The sequence below is a fragment of the Hoplias malabaricus genome, chromosome 4 (assembly GCF_029633855.1).
Source record: "Hoplias malabaricus isolate fHopMal1 chromosome 4, fHopMal1.hap1, whole genome shotgun sequence".
NCBI lineage: Eukaryota > Metazoa > Chordata > Actinopteri > Characiformes > Erythrinidae > Hoplias > Hoplias malabaricus.
Window position 1 is genome coordinate 22289961 of NC_089803.1, and position 16396 is coordinate 22306356.

Here is a 16396-nt window from a genome sequence, read left to right on the forward strand (position 1 = left end):
GGCAGTAATGTCAGACTACATACTCAGTCTGGGTTGTTGTTAATGTGAAAAACTCCAACCCATTTTTGCTCATAAATGCCTTGATCAAGTCATACTTAAGCATGATTGCCTCACCTTTTTTATTGACCTTTTTAGTGTGTCTAGTGTCTTAAATTGCCATTTTTCAGGATATGTTGCAGGCTTCAGTTGCATAATGAGCTTTTATCTACAAAGCAACAATGAAAGTGATATGACAAAAAAAACAAGCACTTCCTATTTGTCCAGTTTTTCTTTAGTTGCAGGTCAAGCTGTGTTTGTTTGTATATTCAGTTCACATATAGTCCCAACTTTTTTGAGAATAGAGGCTTGTAAGACACTGTCACTGCGGAAAAGCATCAGCCAGCAGCTTTGTTTGCCCTTCACATCAAAGAAAATACCCACCCCCTCCAACCCGACCCCATCTGAAGTGTAGGTATAAAACATAATCACAATATCACCCGTCTCAGAAGCTGTACCTATTGCTGGCTTCCGCCGATGCTTCTCTTTCTTCATATAACACTTCAGATTCCAGCCATTTTCACTCCTTTAATGAGAGATTGACCGCGACAGAGGCAATAGAACACATATCACATCCCTGTGCTGCTATTGTACGCTGGCTTCATAAAACCGAATTTCTGTGTGCTGTGATGGGGCCTCTCTCCGAGTCTCTTTACAGGAGGTGAAAAGGTTGAGCCCCAACATCTATCACCCTTCACTGTGGTGGCTGAAAATAATCAGATGGCACCTGAGTCAACAGCGGTCAGTGTTTTAGAGGCCATAACGCATTGGATAAGTCAGAGTGGCGTGCCGCATGCAGGGGGGCACAACCCCCAGACACATCTAGAGCTCTATGCTCATGCTGTATAATGGCCAGCTCATTTACTGACCCAGATAGTGGATTATAGGTCAGAGGCCACTGAATGTACCCTGTGGTGGTCAGTCTGGAACAACTGACTTGACCTGGAATTGGGTTCACAGCTGTGTCAAAGCAAGGGGTGGTCTAGGCCTTACTGGATGTGTGTACATACATGTGTGTTGGAGTCACTGGTGTCCCAATTACCCAGATAAAAGTAAAGCAGCAGTCCAGGTCAAATGTCAGAGTGGAAACTGCTGAATAAGACATAAAGCAGGACAACAGTCCAAAATGTATGTCTTTTCTTACAAAACATTTCGGGTGAAAGCTTTTAAAAATCGTATCACTATTGTATTATTAATAGTCTTTTTAATAAATGCATGTGAATGCTCTGCCCCCGCCATCATCCCACCATCTTCCACTCAATTATAATCTGGTTAAAGAATCCCCATAGGAACACACACCCTCACTCCTTCACATTTAAACTATTGAGATTTCACTTGCCACATCATTTCAGACTGTCATTCCTCTCCCCCCTCCTTCTTTGTTTTTCAGATCACTGTCTTTAATAGACTTGAATGTGATCGAATGAGATTAGACCAAAAGAGTTTTAAGAAAAAAGATGCATTTGCATTTTATAATGAGCCTGCCGTCCTGGAATAGCTGCCACAAAGTGCCCAAACAGAGGTGTGCTCATCAGCATGTATACAGAAGCTTCTGATTAACAATCTATGTGCAAGATCTCTAGATGGATAAACACATAAATAAATAGACAAATAAATAAATAAATAAACAAACAAGATGTGAAAAAGGAAAGGAAAAATGCTGGCCAATTATATTTAGCCTTCCCTGTGCATTCATATAATATTTAACACCACATTCATGAACCCTGTCCTGGGTGCAATAGAGCAGCCTGATTTACCTTGAAGAGAGAGAGATCACCACACCTGATGCATTATTCCTGAAATTTCAGACGGCCTTTTACATCGCAGCGGTCATTTCCTCATTCCAAATGCATCGTTTTTATTTTTTTTTATCTCCCCACCCCTATGGCTTGCTTCGTTAAATATCAAGGAGGCCATTAAAATGCCTGGTTGACTATGGAGATAGATGCCTAGCAACAGTAGCATTTGGCATTTTGAGGTTAAAGTCGAGTGTCTCTCAGGTACAAGCTGTGGAAACCATACACTGTCCATTACTAACAGCTTCCGTAATGGAGTGCTTATGTTGGCTTACCAGAGCAAATATTGAGGAAGAAAAAAATAAGAGTAAAAAAAAAACTGGCAAAGGCACATCTGTGTGAATCAATATCAGAAACAAGTGCAGGGAGGCAAGAGCAGGTCAGAGACGGTTCATTAGATCTATCTCACCAAAGGAGCCCTGCAGGAATCTCAAAATGGAAAAAAGAGAAAGAGCTGCTGACTAAGATACACTATAAATAATATGGCAATATGTTTGTGCTGTCAGTCTCATAAAACTTAAATAAATAATTGTAGAAAGTACTGAGCCCTGGAACTGCAGGACCTGAAAGGATTGGCTGCTTTTCGCCTCATCTATAATACTTTAATCAGCTCTGCTAACCACCCAAACAGGATTCTTTAGTGGAATAAAGGTAAATAAATCCGAATGTGAGAGCTGATGGACGATGCCGTGGAGCCACATCAGAGAGAAACAGAAGCTATTCTCCACAATCAACCTTGAATACATGAATGGCATGTTAAGCTGTGCTCACGCTGGGCTCATGGATCAAAAGGCTTGCGTCGTCAGGTTTTAGCACTGAAACTAAATCTGCTTTACTGAAAGTTGTGAATGTTCCCAAATTCTGAACTGATGAAGATGAAACCTGGCCCAAAAGAAGAATGAGGAACTTCTCACTGCAATGTCAAATGTTAAAGTGTCACTACAAGTGGGTTTTAGTGAGTAAAGTGCTGGCCCATTCCAGCCAATTAGCTTTCTCTTGTGTCCTGCTCAGCCCCATAACAGGCTGAGTGATCAGCGCCATCACACTGTAAAGAATAACTCCAATCAAAGCTGATTGGCATAATTATGCGAATATCCATTAGAGCCATGGTAAGAATTACCTTCATTAAGCCCTGGAGGATGGAGGATACTTCGCTGGAGCTCTGATATTTACTCAGAGTTTGCCCTAACTGAGTGATTATTATTTCACTGTTTGCTGCCCCTGGCTGCGAAAAAATTTACATCCCAATAGAAGCAGCACATAGAAACATGCATTGAAGCCATTCTTATATTCTCATTTCTCATTACAGGCCATTAGAGAAATCGCATGACTATATTTACTGAGCCCTAAAGGGACTGCTCTGAGTAATAGAAGCTCAAATATATATTTTATTTCACATGTTAGCCAGATTCAATGCATGTTGACCTATGAATTTGAGCATCTTTGATCAGAACCGGAAAAGCATAGTGAAGCCTCTTTTATGTATTGTATCTTTACAGACCCTGTAAATAAAAGAGAACCATTATGGCATATTTAGACCAGACCGTGTGATGAAAGGTGTCAGTGAGATGAACCTGTTTCTCCACTGGGCTTCAGAGGACGCTTTGAGACCACAATGAACTTTTACACTGTGCTGAGGGTCACTGGAAAACAATAGAGTATCTATCTATTCACACTGAGGCCATAAAGAGCTTTATAGATGCAGTATTCTCATTTCCTTGTAAAATGAACCTCACAGGGCAAGTCCTCTGGGCTGGGAAGAAACAGAGCTCACATCTGGTCTTCAGGTCTTTGTGGCCTGTACAGCGCTTCGACCTCAGCAATTTGGAGATTTGTTTTGTGACGAGCTGCTGAGCTGTTTCCTCCAGCTTAACAGAGTTCAATAATTTTCACAAGACTTCACTGGCCTCAAGATCATAGAGGGCAATCGAGTTAATATTGTGCTTTTTCTGCTTCAGTGAAGTCGCTCACATGATGTTATGAATGGAATAATTTCTTGGGGGAGGGGTCCCAGATAATTGCTTTACTTAGTAATCTATTATTCCAACCATGTTCATGAAATGCTCAACTAAACAAACAATCTCAAAGCCTGCATGCAGCAACTTTGATGCAAATTACAAAAAGAACAGCTCTGAAATCAATATGATCTCTGCTGGTTTCTGTAAATGGATTTAAGCTAATACTCAGTTTCAGCCTTCGCTAACAGTGGCCACCCACAACTCAAGGTCTGGCCACTGAGGTCTGCAAGCCCCTCATAAATTAAAGCTACGTATGGCTCGTCTCAGGAGGACCCCCTCCTGACTCTTGCTGGGCTAATTGATTAGGTCAGAGGTCAGGGGTTGACTGACAGTGGCTGAGGGCCGGAGGAATTTCCTGTTTCTGCATCTATAATTCAGCGGTTTCCTGAGTGTGGCGGTTCTGCGCCGCGCTCAGGATGGGGGCCCAAGCTGTCCAAACCAGCCGCCTGCCAACAGAACTGTGGCTTTTGAAGGCCTGCTGGAAATCTCCCCCACATCCCATGACTCGAAAAGGAGTGGCCATTCACACCAACAGCCTCCAGCTCTGAGCGAGAGAGTTCTTGTGTTGGAAGTGAATATAAATCATTTTCCATGGATGCTGTCATGAATCACTTTATGTCAGGCATTGGACAACACCAAATAGGAGATGCCCTGGAAGAGTCATGTCTGCCTCCCAAAAGAATCTCTTAGAAGATGCAATGTAAAACTTTTATGAAGTTGAAAGGAACTCCACATGACGTGAAGTTGCTTTAGCCATTGGCCCCTGCACGTATTTCAAAGCAATTAAAATATGTTTGACTAACATTTTTTATTCATATTCATGAAAAGTATTAAAGTCTAAAACAATTTTAAAAAAAGAGAATGCATGCAGAGTTCTTTTGAGGTTTTATGGCCTTGAGACAATAATGCACACAATGGAAAGAAATAAGAGAGCGTTTTGAAACAATTTATTACGATTATGATTATATTATATAAATAATTAGAACAAAAAATAAATATTATTAATATTGATATATTAAAATAAATATATCAATTTTATGCTGGTTTTAAAGAAATAATGTTAACATGATGAAACACTGTAAAGTAATACTGTAGTTTAAATACTTTCATTCTAGAAAATATAAATAATAATTTTACATATTAAACCAAATTAAAAATAATAGTTTATTTTCTAGATCGTTCATGTAATTGACCAATGGGACCACTGCCAAAATGGATTATATTTGGTAAATATATTACATTTTATACCTGCTACACATTCCAAATAAGCAAAATAAGAATGAAATGGTTATAGAATATTCAAGTTACAGTGTATTGAAGCATTTCAAACAGGTGAAAGTAATAGTTACAAAAGCTTATCCACTAAAGACTTCTTTCCAAACTGCCATAATTTTTTACTTTGTGCCAAACTTTGAAAAGATTATAAGCACTTCACCATCTGCTATAAAGAGATCTGTGACAACATTCTCTGTCTGTATAGGGTAAGGCCAGAAACCAGTGCTGAATAAACAAGACCTTTGAGCCCCCAGATGGCACGGCTAAAGGAACTGTCATACAGTCTACTGACTGTGATACAGTCACATGAGCTCAAGAGTACTTTGAGAAAACTGTTGTCACTTTACAGTATGTTGTTGCAAGACTGCGGGCCTGAAACTCTATTATGCATTGAGAACCAAAATATAAATCCAATGCTGAAACTCTGTCCAAGCTCTGAGTCCAGTCTCATGTTAGATGGTCTGAAAGACAGCAGAAACGTGTGATGTGGTCAAATGAGTCCACGGTTCAGCTAGTTTTCATGAAAAACAAATGTCAAATTCCCTGTGGAAAAATGATGTAACAGAGCGGTAAACATGTATCCGTCAAAATATTTTGGAGTGTCTTGCAGGCATCAATTTGTTAAATTTGTTTATGTTTACATAATACAATCATGTTACTCAGTGAAATCATTGGAAATATTTTCTTTGTACTTTTATAATTTATATGAATTATCAAGAGAATTTTGTATAATGCTGTTTAAAGCTTTAAAAAATCATCCAAAAGTGAACAATAATTGGGACATGCAAAACCAGGCATTGCATTTTTTGAACAGCTGCTGCCACAATGAAGGAGAATTTGAAGGAGAATGTGCACTGCTTAGATCCTTTGCGTAAATTGATGTTCAGTTAAAGAGAACCTGGCCAGAGGTTTACAACTTGAACTATATTTTGCACTGGCCAGCTACATATATCTAACTGTCTTTTTTGATATGTTGCCCATCTTTTATTAAACAATACTTTTTATTAAACTAGTGTTAAGCGCATATATTCAAACTTGATTCCATTGATTGTTTAAACACATTAAAGAAGTGTAAGCACAAAAGGGGTTAAATGTTTAAATGAAATATTAAATATTAATGCTTCCTGTTGTAGTGATAAGGCTTTATAAATACCTTATAATGCTCAGAATAAGTGACCAAGTAGCTAATGACTATACACATTACATTTAATGTCGTATATTATAGCTTCATATAGTCAGGTTTTATTACACATTAATATATGCGCTCATAGGATCACTGTTGACAGGAATCTTGTTATAGTGTGTTACATTGTTTACAGTGCACACTGTTCTGAAGGTGGTTTCATACATATTTTATTGAAAGACAATTCCCATTTGTACAATGTATACAAAGTATTATTGGCAGGTGCTCTCACTGTCACACAACTCCAGGTTCCTGGGATTTTTGGTTCAAACCTTACATTTGGGCACTGTGAGGAATTTGTTGTCGCAGTGTCTGTGTGGGCTTCCTCCATGTTTTTCAGTTTCCTCCCACAGTCCAGACACTCTGTGGTGCCCTGTGATGGACTTGTGCCCCATCCAGAGCACAGTGATTCCAGGTAATCATAATAATGGCAGTGCAAGGCTTTGGCACACAGCATAAATCATCTTGGTTGTTTTTGTGGAGATTATGCAGTGCTAGGTCTACTTTTTTCACTGATGATGTATGAGACCTGTTTCATTTGCACTATGGCTGAAATAAACTGAAGTGTAAACTACTTCTTTATCAGTCATTAGTTTAACACTAATTTAACATTATATAATTCAAGAATTCAATTATGAATTGTTATTCAGAATAGTTTAAAAGCATGAATACTAGCATATGGTATTGGTATGGTTGATTCAGTCCCCTCCAATGTCAAGAGCAAACCGACACCCTTGCTCTGGTTCCATGTTTAGCCTTCTGGTTCTTTTTAGCTTTCTAGAACTGTGTTTTGCCTCCTTGTTCTGTGTTTAGCCTCTTTGCTCTGTGTTTAGCCTGTGTTTGCTCTGTGTCTAGAAATTGTAGAATTGTATGCTTGTTTTACTCTCTCACTAAGAGATTACAACACTTTCTCTAGCTCTTCTTTTAGTAAATACAAGAGATGGAGTGTATGTAGTGGAAAAAGTGCCACCAGTGTGCAGGAACTTAGTAAACATAAAACAACTACAAAATGTGATGAATTGAAATGTACAAATGTTATGAATAGGGGGGCACTGTGGCCTAACAAGTATTGTCATTGTCACAGCTCCAGGCTCCTGAGGTTATGGGTTTGAGCCCTTCTCCGGGTGACTGTTTGTGAGGAGTTTGGTGTGTTCTCCCTGTGTCCGTGTGGGTTTCCTCCCACAATCAAAAAACACACATTGGTAGGTGGATTAGTGACTCAAAATGTCCATAAGTGTGAGCGAATGTGTGAGTGTGTGTCACCCTGTGAAGGACTGGTGCCCCCTCCAGGGTGTGTTCCCACTTAGCACCCCGTGATAGTGGGCAGGCTCCAGACCCACCACAACCCTGAACTGGATAAGTGGTCACAGACAATGAATATCAGAAGCATTCTTATTAGTATTATATGTACTGATTTTAAACGATCTTGCATACAGCTTTTCTAATGAATATGTTACACTGCTTTATGAAACCTGAGTTTAAAATTCTCTAAACTAGCTTCATAATATGTTGTGCAAATAATTATAACATATGCAACTATACAGGTTTAAGTCAACAATTTTAAAGAATTATGCACACAATATATCACCATAGAAATGTATTAATAAAGCCTTATCTAGTTTTGTATAAAGTTTTGTTGTTGTTGTTTGTATTATATAAGCCTTGAGAAATATAAATGCCCCCACTGGTTTCATGTCCATTGAAAAAAAATGAGCATTTAAGGACTGGATGAAGACTCTAAATTCTCCAGTTTAGCTCAAATTCAAGAAAGGCAAGCACTATTCTTTAAATACTGTTGACCCTCAGTGTCACAGGAGCATGAAGGCTACACATGGCCCATTAAAGAGTCTGTTTCTAAAAGGCGCACATGGCCCCAGAGGTGACCGTTTTGAGCAGTGAAAGTGACCCGTGCAATAAGCGCCTGGCCCTGAGGGCAATTTTAGCAAAAAGCCACAAGTCAGAGTTCCCCCGTTGATCTACTGCAGACTGTTAAGTAATAAGAGTGAGTTTTATACCACTCTCTCTCTCTCTCTCTCTCTTTCTCTCTCACTCTTTCTCTCTCATAGCAGCAGCACATCTTAAATAAAATGATGATTTATGTTTTTCATGTAAATATTTGGAACAAAACTGAGTACATACAATTTTTACCTTTAAAAAACATATATTCCAAAAATTACAGCTAATAAAGTGTATTTTATTTACAAATAAAAAAATGTTTCCACAATATACTGTGAACTAATATATTTAGAATTTTATACCAGCAAGAACTTTTTTAAAAACAAGTAATTAGAGTGGGGGTTATACATTCCTTTCTCCTATTGCTGTCTTTCTCTCTCTCCCTCCGTGTAAATATCTCAAAATGTTTCTGGAAGCAGTGCTGCTTTTGAGGCTGAATGAACATAAATTATTACCAGCCAACAGGTGAGGATGAATGTGTTTGGTAAAAAACAGGGTTTTTGGGTTGAGATTTTTAAATACCACCCTATAAACCAATAAAGCTTACCTACACCCTCATGTTTGCCTGTGCCGACTGTTAGAAATGTCTCTAGAATAATCCATGTGCAATAAATCATTCTTTTTTGTTGCTGTACACTTAGTTCTGTTTCATAATTTGCTGCAAAAATATCAGTAATTTGTTTTGTTTGAATGTAGGATAATGTAGCTGTGTGTCTCAGAGAAAGCTGCACAATGATGTAATGCTCTGCTGCCTCAGAGGCAGATTCTGAAAAAGAACATTCCTGCACACTTATGTTATGAGAGCTGCCTCTGAAAGAGCTATAGAATGGTATACAATAATGCTCTGGTGCCTCTAAGGAAGCAGAGCATTGTTGTATGTCATTCTGCAACTTCTTCAGAGGCAGTGAACATAAATGAAGTGTGCAAAATGTAGTTATTTAGAGTCTGCTTCAGAGGCGGAATTTTTTTAAATGTATATTATAAAAATTGTATACAATTCTGCAGCTTCCTCAGAGGTCGCAAGTTTTATTCTCTATTGCAGCACATGTATCCCTGTCTGTTGGCTGGTAACCAATTACATTCACTTTGCCTCGAAGGCAGCACTGCCTCCAGAACCATTTTGAGTATTGATTTTGCACATGTGCTTTTCCACCCTCTTTCTCTTTCTGTCTCACTCCTCTATTTCTCCTCTGTCTCCCCCCTTTCACTCTGTCTTTCTCTCAGTCTCTCTGGGGAGATTTGGGCACTGTGGGAATTGCCGGATTTTTGACAGCCCCGGAGCCACCAGCAGAAAGCTCACAATGAGAACTCTCTCCGTATTAAACAGAGGCATCTGTCACTCGGGCTGCATTCTGCCTCGCCACACTAAACAGGTTTATAGTAAATAAAAGCTAAATGTTTCCTCAGGAGGCCAACACAAGCGGCGTGTGGCAGCAACGGGGCTCGATCCGGACCTGCTTTAATCACATTGCTGGAGTTTATCCCTGCCAACTTCACGTCCCATAAGACTGGGTGTGCCCTCTAGCTCAAGTGGGAGAAACTTCTTCTCAGAAAGGAGGGGAAAACTTCAAAGTAAAGAAGTAAAAAAAAGAAAATAGTTAAGTACAATATTTTAACGTGAGCACCTGAACATGAAGGAAAATGCACAGCGCCATGCTGGTCCTTACAAGCCAACCCCACATGCAAACACCTCTCAGCATACCAGCACTAGACCTGAGAAACACTTTAGTGCCTGATGAAATGGATTGCAGTTATGGGGCACTTAAGATTCACTTGACATGCATTAATTCCTCCAACATGAGCAATAACCCTAAGTTGAATTGCTATAGAATAGTTACACTATTCAAATGCCTTATAATAGATGAATTCAGCTACTTGAAGTTGCACCCACTGTGGACACACATGTTCAATTGTAATGGTGAGGTCTGATATGGTGAGTCCATTTTTCTGAGAACATCAGTGGCTGATTTGATTACAAAATGTGAACATTTAATGTACTTTCTGGTCTATATCCTTTTGTCTGTAACAGCTTTGTGAGACGATTGGTGGGATCTGACCCTCCAAATTAAAATTTGGACTTTGGAATTATATTGTCAATGGCATAAGGATGAAAGCTATCATCAGGTAGTTTCTAACCCTTCCCTGAATTTTCCGTTTAGCCAAATGATAGTCTGCCCTTAAATTTCCAGTACTGGATTTGTGTTTCATTAGCAATATAAAATGTCATATATTATCTAATATTAGCTAACACTGCTGCTCAGTCATGAGCAGTGTGACAGTGTAGGATTTGTTAAAATATGTTTTGACATCAATGAAGTTTATTATTTCATTTTAACAGTTTTTGTTGTCGCTGTATTGGTGTAGTTAGTCTACCATTTTTTATAATAGGTACCTCTTTGTTTTGATTCAGGACTCAGGGGATTTATCTGGGTGGGTAGTTGAACAATATTAATCTGTGTGTGCTGAACCCTGAGTAATTGTGTTAGTCCAAATGTGGGACCACTTTCTTGAACTCAGATTAGATTTCAGAGAGTCGGAGAGTCAGTAAGGACTGTAAAGCACAAGCCAGCTCTGCGCTGCTTTCCTTTACTTCCTGGAGAAACTCTTAAAGAGGAAAACATACTTTTTTGGCTGATTGAGAGTTTTGTTTTTCTACTAGGACATGTATGGCTTTTCGGAGTCCAATATTCCACAATACGTAATGGAGTAATGCTTAGCTTCCATACATTCCAATGTATGGCCATACATATATTTTGTGCCTGACTACGCTTATAAAATGTATGTACAAATTTTTATACATCCTTATAACTAGTGACTAGTGTCCAAAGTCACCATGCTCAATGCCTACTGAGCTGGTATAAAACCATCAGGCATTGGGCCATAGAGTGACACAGTGCGCAAAAAGAAAAAAATTTAAATGCATGAAACAAGCACTGTGTTTCCTGTATAAGTCTTACACTGCACAATATGTAAAAACTTTAGCAAATCACATCTTGTGTGCACAGCAGCAGCAGCTTTCATCACAAGTCCTCACACATTCCCTAAAAAGCAATATTCTCTAGATGTGAAGTCAGCAGGAGGAGAGTGTAAGAGCCTGTTTACACCTCAGATTAACATGCATTTTTGCTGGTCTGATCAGGTTCTGTTTTCACTTGACCTCATGAACAGCAAGGTGTAAACACACCAAGACAAACTCTGATCTGATTACTTACATTTAGAGATGATTTGAGATTGGACTTGTCTAAATGTACTGCATGTTTAAACGGAATGCATCTACTTAATCTACATACGATTACAAAAGTGGGATGCAGGTTGGTCACAGCACAGTCGTGCAGTAGGTACTGTCGCTGTCACACAACTCCAGGGTCCTGGGGTTGTAGGTTCAATCCATTTCACGGGGGAGCTGTGCTAGTGGAAAAGCGACAAGCTTTAAGTGAGCCGAGCTGTGCCGAGTCGAGTCGAGCAGAGCTGGACTCATGCGGTGGAAAATCACCATAAGTGTATTGCCCTGTGGTGGAAAGGCAGCCTGCACAGGGTGTGTTCCTGCCTTGCAGCCAGTGATTCTATGTAAGCTCTGGACCCACTGCGACCCTGAAAAGTATGAAGCATTTACAGAAAATGAATGACTGAATATAAAATGAATGAAAACAGCCAGAATTCTACCTCATCAGTCCTGAACTCTCATGTTTAAAATGTCTTCTGGGAAGGAGTAGCACAGGCAACTACACCAGCTGCCAACCTTTCTCCTTTGCTGAAGCAGATGCTTTGTTGCTTGTTGTACACCATTTGTGCATTTGACAGTTTTGAATACACTAGGAACAGGCTGTGAAAAACAGCATACAATCTGGATATGAAACACATGTAAATGCAAGGTTTAAGCACGCTTTAGGTGTCATGTTTTCCCTTCTACAGGTGGAAGCACATACCTAGGCATTCTGCATTCATTAGCATGATCAAAAAGAGTGTGTTGTTATGCAAAATGAATATACAGTGCATTTACACACGATCAGTTTCAGGCCCATAAACTGAGACATGTTGAACATGCGCTCTTACAACAGCACTTAAAGCAGCTGGGTTAAAGAGGGCCATCTCAATCTAAATACCTGTAATTCTGTCAATAAACTCCACAGGGGTTTCATCCCCAACATAACTCCCTACTGTGCTTCAGTGTTTTTTCCCCAAAGGTCACTCTGAGTAATTGTCAACACGATTGCATATGATTGTTTTCAAGTGAGTGAGGGGGGAAGAGGAAGAAGGAAAGAAATGTCACTCACTACAGTGCCACATATAGCGTGTGATAATGTAATCGTAACTGTTTGACATACCGCAAGCCGAGAACTCATTTAACTTCGGCGCACTGGAAAAGATTGTGTTTGGCAGTGTGAGACATTTATTAACCTATTCTCACAAAAAAAAATCTGGTTAGCCTTGAGTGATTTAATAATTGTGTGTGTGTGTCTAGAGATTCGATTGTAGCGTTGAAGACACCCTTCAAGCATCCAATTTCTTCCTCACATCTCATTACTTCACACATATCCATTAGGAATTGCTTGGTAAAAAACTAAGAAAACAGCACTGGAGACATTTGAGCTTCTCTGTGTTGTTATACCCAGCTAAAATAAAAATAAATAAATAAATAAATAAAATAAGAAAGACCATATGAAAAGTGATCCCCATGTGGCTGCTTTATGTGTAATCAATGGAAAGTGAGGGTTCTGGAAGAGTGCTTCAAAGCGGGAGGTTTTAATGGCAGCTCTCCTGACCGCAGGGCCTTCAGGAACAGAGCAGGAAGCAGCCATCGTCTCATTCAGTAACACTACATTTCACTGGAGACTGCTGGACCATAATGTGTATGAGCCAATTGGGGGGGGGGGGGGGGGGGTTGACAAGGCAAGAAAGAAGTGGAAGAGAGAAGATGGGGAAAACAGAGAAAGAAAGAAGGGGGTAGACGAGTGAGGAGAACAATAAACAGAGTAGAGAAGGGAGGAAAAAAGGGAAAGATTAAAAGAGAGGTGAGCCAGATAGTATGAAGGAGAACACACACAGAGAGAGATAGAGCGAGAGAGAGAGAGAGAGAGAGAGAGAGAGAAGGAGAGAAGGAGAGAAATAGTAAGAAAAAGCTAGAGGAAGAGGCATTTTTTCAAACGATAGAGGGATAGTAGAAGAATGAAAGAGAGCAGAGGAAATCGAGAGGAGATGCAGAGAGAGAGAGAGAGAGAGAGAGAGAGAGAGAGAGAGAGAGAGAGAGAGAGAGGCCCTCCTATTGATTGTGAAAGAGGTCAATACTCATAGGACTTTGGCTCCTCTCCGGGGCAGGGCCATTACTGTGACAGGAAGCAGTAATTCCCCATTCCCATAGGTTCTACACAGAGATGGGAGGCAAAGTGACAATGGCAAGGTCTGTGGGACACATTGATAAAGAACTTGGAATATAAAACAGCTCTCAGCATAAGCAAGGCTTTGTAAATATCTAAGTAGATGTCAGTGAGACCTAGCGTGTCTTAAACTTCAGCTGGGGTATTCAACAGGACCTGTCCATCCTCATGTAATAACCTTTGTAAAGCAATGCTGAAGTATTAAAAAACAGCTTATGTCAGCATCTGAGAAAGAAACACATTTGCCTGACATAATGGCCTTTAAACTGGGTGTTGTTTTATTTATAACATTTACATATTTATGACGTTTCATTCGCAAGCATTTCCCTTGTCACTACAACAGCATGTACTTCATGAAATATCAACATCTAATGCAAAAGCGCACATCAGCTTTATATTACAAGTTCCCCCTTTGTTTTTTTAAATATATTATAAAGAGTTTAATAATTAAAGGCACTCTTTATAAGTTAAAATCAGCTAATATTTCCTCAAGGTTCCAAGACACTGGAAAAAACAAGTGTGCATACCCAGCTTTGCAAACAGGAAACAATGTTGCTAGGGACTGAGAAACACAACACAAAATGGAGCTTCTGAAGGAGCACTGAAGAGAGGGTTACACTTGTGAGTGGATGGCGACTTTATCTGAATTGGTTTGAAAATCAAAAAATAAAAGAATTGGCACATCAGAAACGGAATGAATTACAGAAAAGTCATTCATGTAATGCATGGATTAGCCCTCTCTTCCCCTTAAGTTCTTTCATTTCCAACAACGGTTTTCTCTCTCCATATTAACCATGTATTTGCGCACTAGGACCTGGGGGAGCTGCTGCTGTTACTTAGGGTGACCAGACGTCCTCTTTTATCCGGACATGTCCTCTTTTTTAGACTCAAAAAAATGTCCGGGCGGAATTTCACAAACGTCCGGGATTTTGTTTTTCTACCGCTTACATAGAATTTCGAGAAGCGTTTAGTTCACAAACTAGTCCTGCCCTCCCCTACTCCGATTGGTTCGCTTGAGTGAGAAGGGGGCGTGGTGAAGTAGCCTAAAATCTTCTGATTGGACGGTCTGACTACCGTCCATTGGTCGATAACCTTCTCTGTAAAAATTTAATTGGTCAGTCTGCACGTCAGTAGTCCTTGTTTACGTCAGGCAAAGCTCATGTACCCCCCCTCATCTCGACCAGCGATGCCGAAACATAAATGAAACGCTATGCCGAGATGTGTGTCCTCTTTTTTACCATCTCAGATCTGGTCACCCTATGTTACTCCTTTGACACAGTTGATCTGTAGCTGCGCTCCAAAGCCTAGGCTGCGGCTGAGCCTGACTGCATTTCTCGGCCACTACGTTACAGAAGGTTGTTCCAGAGCCGAGAAATGCAACCTACATTTGGAGCGATTGGAAGGAAGTGCTGCTCCATCTCTGGAAGCAGAGCAGCCAGGGGGAGAGAGAGCTGCTGCTGCTCCATCTCTGGGAGCAAGCGACCTGCGTAGAGAGAGCTGTGCCTTCCGCAGCTCTGTCTCTGGGGGCAGAGAGTCCGCAGAGAGAGACACCTGTCTCCTGTTGCTCGATCTCTGTAACCAGAGCAGCCACAGAGAGACGTGTCTCCCACTCACTGTCAGTCTGGATGTTGTGCTATAAATTATCTTATATAAAGTAGCTAAGGTTTGTATAGAAAGTCTGTACAGTTCTTAATAACTCAGTAGAAGATCTGAAAAGTCACAATCTAGTGGGAAAATCACTTTATTGGCCATACTTGGCCAAATTGCAAAGCCACTGATGCACTAGTTGAAATAGCATTATGCTAGCAGAGGAAACCAGAGTATTGATGAATGTAAAGTAAGTCTGCTGAATAAACAGTTAAAATGTTCATGCATTAAACACTGTAGTGTTAGGGCAGTTTATCTGAATTTATGTCTATCTTCGTACCTGATTTATATGACTGAATATTTTACAGATACCTGTATATAATCAGTTAATAGCTGCTTGTTTTTCTACCTGTAGATGGATATTAGAACCTTTTTTTGTAAATGCAGCAACTCCTTCAAAACAGCAGTCAGGTGAAATTATTTTCTTACAGTTTAAAGAAAGCATTTTAGTTTAAATTGGCTCTTGATTAAAAAAATAATAAAAACAAAACAGATAAATTCATTCATTCATTATCTGTAACCGCTTATCTAATTCAGGGTCATGGTAGGTCCAGAGCCTACCTGGAATCATTGGGCGCAAGGCAGGAATACACCCTGGAGGGGGCGCCAGTCCTTCACAGGGGAACACAGACACAGACACTTTTGAGTCGCCAATCCACCTGCAACGTGTGTTTTTGGACTGTGGGAGGAAACCGGAGCACCCGGAGGAAACCCATGCAGACACGGGGAGAACACACCAACTCCTCACAGACATTCACCCTGAGCGGGAATTGAACCCACAACCTCCAGGTCCCTGGAGCTGTGTGACTGCGACACTACCTGCTGCACCACCGTGCCACCCTCATAATTAATTGACAAACTATTTCTTCTATTAAATGTCACACTCAGATATCCAGGTTATTAAACAGAACTACAACTATAGAACAAATGCACATTGATTGTACCAGTCTTTATTCTCAGTATTTGAGCATATTTGGGACCTGCTACTGTAAGTAACGTTGTGGCTTTGCTTTATCTGTACCTCGTTGGATCTGTCCACACATGCTCTCACTCTAACTTTACTTGGAGTCTTTACTCTGAGGCTAGGATGATAAAGCCCATCTAGTGTCC